Consider the following 6,000-nt stretch of genomic DNA (forward strand, 5'->3'; position numbering starts at 1 on the left):
GCAAGGGAGGTGAGTAAATAAATTGAGTCAGCTAATTCTAAGCCATAACTGCTCTGCAGCCACTTAGGCTTGGAGTCTTTCCTAGGTGTCAGAGAAACACATTGTTTACTATTTGAAAGTTATTATTGTACTGTGCATTCTTGACTTTATTACGACATATAAGAAATACATTTTATATAAAATACTGCAGTACGTATAAACATCAAGATGACCAGGCTAAATGGAGTTTGACAATACCCTTATGTAGAGACTACATATGCCATATCAGCAAAGCAAACTCTAGAAATCATGCAAGACACCCCACAAGCCCCTAGGTTTGTAACACAAGGGTCTCTGGATACTATCTGGGCAGAGGTGTCTGCATGGGGGTGTTGTTGACCCCTCCTGTTGAACCTGGGCACTTACCAGCACTCTGTGCTCAGAAAGTTCTGGCCTTAAAGGGGCACTTACATTCTTAGTTCCTGGACAATGCTCCACCTCAAAGCAGTATGTTTGGAGACTGAGGGCCCATTTCATCAGCCTAGCGTTATCTGTTTTCATGCTCTGTAGCCATTGCAGTGGGGCATGGTCCGTGAATAAAGTACATTTCTGACCTAACAGATAATATTGGAGCATTTCTGTGGCCCATTTGATCACCCTTTTCTATGGTAGCATAAATCCTTTTTACTGATGTATGCTATCGGACGTTCTTCTCCTTCCTCCATTTGGACCAACGCTGCACCAATAGCCCAGTTGGATGCATCTGTCAATACCATAAATGCTTTATGGAAGTCTGGCGTATATAGTAGTGGCTGTGTACACAATGCATCCCTCACCTTTTGGAATGCTGCCTCTGCTTTTGGTGTCCATCTCACTTTGGTTGGAGCCACTGCCTTTACCATTTCGGTTAAAGGCACCACTAAGTCTGTAAAATGAGGGATGAATTTCCTATAATAATTGGCCATTCCCAAAAAGGCCCTCACTTGTCTCTTTGTTTGTGAAGTTCGATACTTCCTTATTGCCTCTACCTTGTCCAACAGTGGTCATACCTTCTCACTTCCTATCTGGAACCCAAGGTACCGTGTTTCCTCCTTTCCAATTGTGCACTTCTTTGGGTTGCCGGTTAACCCCGCCTTCCTTAAGTCCTGCAATACCGCCTGCAATGCTGTTAAATGCCCCGGCCAATCTGCAGTATACACAATAATGTCATCTATATACGCTGTAGCGTAATCCCCATGCGGAGCCAGGACTCTGTCCATTAGCCGCTGATATGTTGCAGCAGCCCCGTGTAATCCAAATGGCACGCATTGGAAATGAAATAGCCCCCATAGTGTGGCAAAGGCTGTCTTTTCTTGGTCCTCAGGTGCTAAGGGGACCTGCCACTAGCCTTTCATTAGATCCAACGTGGAGATATAGCTGGCTTGCCTATTTTCCTCCACCATTTTGTCCACCCTTGGCATGGGATAAGCATCGAACTTGGCCACCGTATTTACTTTCCGGAAGTCAATACAGAGCCTAATTTTTCCATCTGGCTTTGGCATGGCCACAGTGGGGCTGCGCCACTTTCTTTGGGACTCTTGTATTATGTCTTTTTCTAACATCATCCCAAATTCCTTCTTTATCTGGCCTTGGAGTTGTGGGATTTGCCTCCAGTTCTCGCGGATCACCTGGCCTGGAGGGGGTCCTTATTCGATGCATCACACCTTGAGCCTCCCTGGGGACCTCTTGGAACACATCTCCATATTTCTTCACTAGTTCCCTTGCCTGCTTTCTCTGCTCTTCCAAGAGTTGGGGAGCCACTTCCACTTCACCTCTCCCTTCCCTCTCCTTCATGGAGGGCCCTAGTTCTGGTTCATCTGGTTGGAGGGCCAAGTACAGGCATTCTCGTTTTTGCCATGGCTTCAACATGTTAATGTGGTATATCTGTTTTTTCTTTTGCTTGTCTGGCTGATATACCTCATAATCTACAGGCCCTATTTGGCGTGTTATTTCATAAGGGCCCTGCCCTCGCACTAGTAACTTACTTTCCTGATCTGGCAAGAGAACCAGTATACAGTCTCGTAATTCGAACTTCCTCTCTCGAGCCCCTTGATTGTAATGGGTTGCTTGCCGCTATTGGGCTTCCCTCAGATTTCCTAAAGCTTCCCTCCGTGCTGACTCCAGGCGTTCTCTCAGTTGTATCTCATATTGAGCCAGGTTTTGGTCTTTACTCTGCTGTTCTTCCCAGCCTTCTTTAACCAAATCAAGAATTCCTCTTGGTTGCTGTCCGTATAACAGTTTGAAGGGGGAAAAGCCTGTTGAGGCTTGGGGTGCCTCATCGCAAACAAGGGTGGTAACATCTGATCCCACTTCTGGGGGCTCTCTACCACAAACATCTTCAGCATTTGTTTCAGGATCCTGTTAAATCGCTCCACTAGTCTGTCAGTTTGAGGGTGATATAACATGATCTTTAGGTGTTTGATTCCCAGTGTTTTGCTCACTCCCTCCGACACAAGAGATGTAAAGTTCATCCCTTGGTTCATCAACAGTTCTTTAGGGAGCCCCACTCTGGAGAATATTTTTAATAACTCTTCTGCCACCTTGGGTGTGGACACTGTCCGCATAGGTACAGCCTCCAGATACCTTGTCGCATAGTCCAGGAGGACCAAAATAAATTGGTGCCCCACACTGCTTCTTGGCAGTGGCCCTACAATATCCACGGCCACCCACTCAAAGGGGACTTCCACCAATGGAAGTGGTACTAACGGAGCTCTTGGAGGATGACTGAGGTCTATTTTTTGGCACACGGGGCAAGATGCGCAGTACTTGGCCACTTCCCATATTAATCCCGGCCAAGAAAATCTTCCCCTAATGCGAACCTTGGTCTTGTCTCACCCCAAATGTCTGCCCAGAGGGAGTTCATGGGCTACTTTCAGTAGGGCCTTTTGGTATCGCCGAGGTACCAGCAATTGTATTACTACTTCTTCCCTGTGTTTTCCCCATTCAACTCTATATAGAAGAGTGTTCCTCAACTCAAATCACGGGTTGGTCTGCATCAACTCTGGTCTCAGTACTTCCCCATTCAGCTGGGTTCCTGGAAGGCATACCGAAACCCTTCCTCTCTGTTCTGTTCCAATCTGAAATGTTCATCCTCCCACAAATGTGCCACATCTACCTCCTGTTCTGCTTCTTCGCCTGATAAAGGTAGTTCGTGTTCACCGGTGAACGCCTGTGTTGTAGAATCATCCCCAAATACCACTTCGGACCTCGCAGTCTTGCACCCTCCTTTCCCCGTGCCAAGTGGTCTCTAGCTGGGGCCTTCTCCTGCCTCTGAATTCTCCTCAGAGGCTTTCCCCCTAGTGCGACTAGGGTAGCATTGTGGGGTACCTGCATTTTTCCTTGCCCCTCTCAAACTGTACGTCTGGGCTGTGACTGTCAGAAGCTCCGACCAGTCACATCCCAGCATCATCGGGTAGGGTAAGTGCTCAGTCACTCCGACCAGCATTCGGTGTACTTTCTCGCTCACTTGTAGAGTAACCCATGCTCGGTCTTGTCTTTGTGCCTCCCCCACAAACAGTGAATGGTGATCTGATCCGCCACTTCTCTCTCTCCTCTTGGTAAAATGTCTCTCTGCACTATCGTGTGTGATGAACCGGAGTCTAACATAGCCTGTATTTTCTGTCCCTCAAGCCTCACATCTACAGTAAGTGCGGGCTGTTTCTCTCTTAGCTCAGGGTAAACCCTGGCACCATATCCACAAATGCCCACAGGGGGAGCTTGGTTTGTCTGTATGACCCCCACCATCTTCTCTAGCAATGCCTGTTGTCTTTCGGCTTATTTCTGCAGACCCTGGACCACTTGACACGTGAGTTCCAACCCCGGTTGTTGTGCCTTGAAATCTGAGATTTGGGTCTGTCTTGTCTTTCTTGTCTTCTTGGACCCAAAATTTCTTCCTTTCATTTGGATCAACCATCGTCTCAGGGTACACATTACCGTGGCAAGTTTCCTGTCTAATGCAACAATGTAACAAGTCATCCTCCCCAGTGTCATCTTCCCTGGTAATCCGCACCTTACGTGGGGAGCCCTTGGAGTCTTCTTTGAAGTTCTGATGTCCCGCCCTCTGCTTGTCTGCCACGTCTTGATGGAAATTATTATGTTGATGTTCTTACGAGTAGGAAGACTGCCTATTTTATTTTGTATGTTGGCGCCTTTCGCCTCCACGGGCCTGACCCCTGTTTTTCTCTAGCTAGGACTCCCTGTCTAAACCCTCCAAACAGGATTTGACTCTGGGGCTCTAGCCTTTTCCCAGTGTCTTGAGGCTCGTGGCCTCCTTTTCTGCTCCAACCGGAAGCCCGGCCCCCCTGGCCCAGAGGCACGGCCACTGACCCCACAGCTAGGGGGTCGCAAGTTCAAGGCTAGGGGACAGCCCCAAACTTGCACCCTCCCAGTCCAAAGAAAAACAAAACAAAAACTGCACCTCAGGTGCACTGGGCCTCCCTGGCCTTTTAAGATCATGCCTTTAGGCACCAGGGTCAGTGCACCCCAAAATCCTGCGCCCCCGCTGGCACCAGGGCCTATGTACCCCCAGCGCCCTCACTGGTGCCGGGGTCTGTGCCCCCCAAAAGCCAAACTCTTGCTGGCGCTGGGGTCACCACGCCTCCTCCTTCCCCTAATAGCCTCATCCAAACCACTGGTGTTATTCAGTAATCAAAAAGAAAAAAAAATAAACAGTCCCATCTGTGGGTAATAACTGCCAGCAGCAAATGTGATCAAGAAAAGCAGCATGATAGCTTACATTCGCAGGGTTCATGCTTCGGCTCCCCACCATCAGCTACAGTCCTTGCTGTGGTACGGCTGCCATCTCTCCGGGGCTTCTGTAGTTCCCCTCTTCCCGCCTTTGGACCGCTCACCAAGCCTCTCCACGGAGCTCTGGGAGGTACTCCTTCCCCTTCAGCTGCTGCCCCACTACTGCCACTCTGCCCAGGGTTTTTATAGTCCTGGCCCGCCTCTTCCGGTCATCCGACTAGCCGGCCAGGCTCTGCATTTAACCCCTTCCTTACCAGCACTCTGTGCCCAGAAAGTTCTGGCCTTAAAGAGGCGGACCTGCCTTCTGGTGACAGGGCTAAGGTTCCCTGTTACCGACCCCCTCTAGTGTAACTGGTATGATCATGCACAGCTATCAGTGGAAGCACTTCTTTAAAGGCGAATAAATGCTTATGCCAGTTTCCTTCACGTTCAGCTCTGATGAAGCACAAGAGAGTATTGACTACTTCCAAATAGATCATCCAGTACTTGATTGTACCTTGATGTGAGTGTTCTTCCACAAATTCTTGAAGTAGAGTGACAGTTGTTGGCAGATGCACCAATGGTTTTTTCACCATATTTGTTCCCATTTTGCAGTCTTCGTTCTGAATGGAAGAGCTAGGCTACTGGAAAGTACCAGAGGAGGTGATTGATTGTTTCTACCTTCTACCAGCAGCTTCTCTGGCCCTCACTGTTTTTCCATGCCCACATGGGATGTCCCTGGTGGGCTACATTCTAGTTCAAGTTCCTGTGCTCCTTCTGCAGGTCGTTGTGGAAGATTCACTCCCACAAGGCCTGACAGCTGTCGCTGGGTAGTAGGTCCATGGGTAACACAAAGTCTCTTGCCCTTACCATCTCCTGCAGCTTACTGTGGTTTGTCAGGGTTGCTGGGGCCTCATCTTACAGGTTGTATTTGTTCCAGAAACATTTCAGAAACTTACAGAACCATGGTGACTCCGCAGTCCATAGGTTCGCATTGGTTATTCATAGATTCATAGATGCTAGGGTCGGAAGGGACCTCAATAGATCATTGAGTCCAACCCCCTGCATAGGCAGGAAAGAGTACTGGGTTTAGATAACCCCAGCTAGATGCCTATCTGACCTCCTCTTGAAGACCCCTAGGGTAGGGGAGAGCACCACCTCCCTTGGGAGCCCACTCCAGACTTTGGCCACTCTAAGTGTGAAGAAGTTCTTCCTAATGTCCAGTCTAAATCTGCTCTCTGCTAGCTTGTGGCCATT

Source organism: Alligator mississippiensis, chromosome 1 (assembly GCF_030867095.1).
Source record: "Alligator mississippiensis isolate rAllMis1 chromosome 1, rAllMis1, whole genome shotgun sequence".
Lineage (NCBI taxonomy): Eukaryota > Metazoa > Chordata > Crocodylia > Alligatoridae > Alligator > Alligator mississippiensis.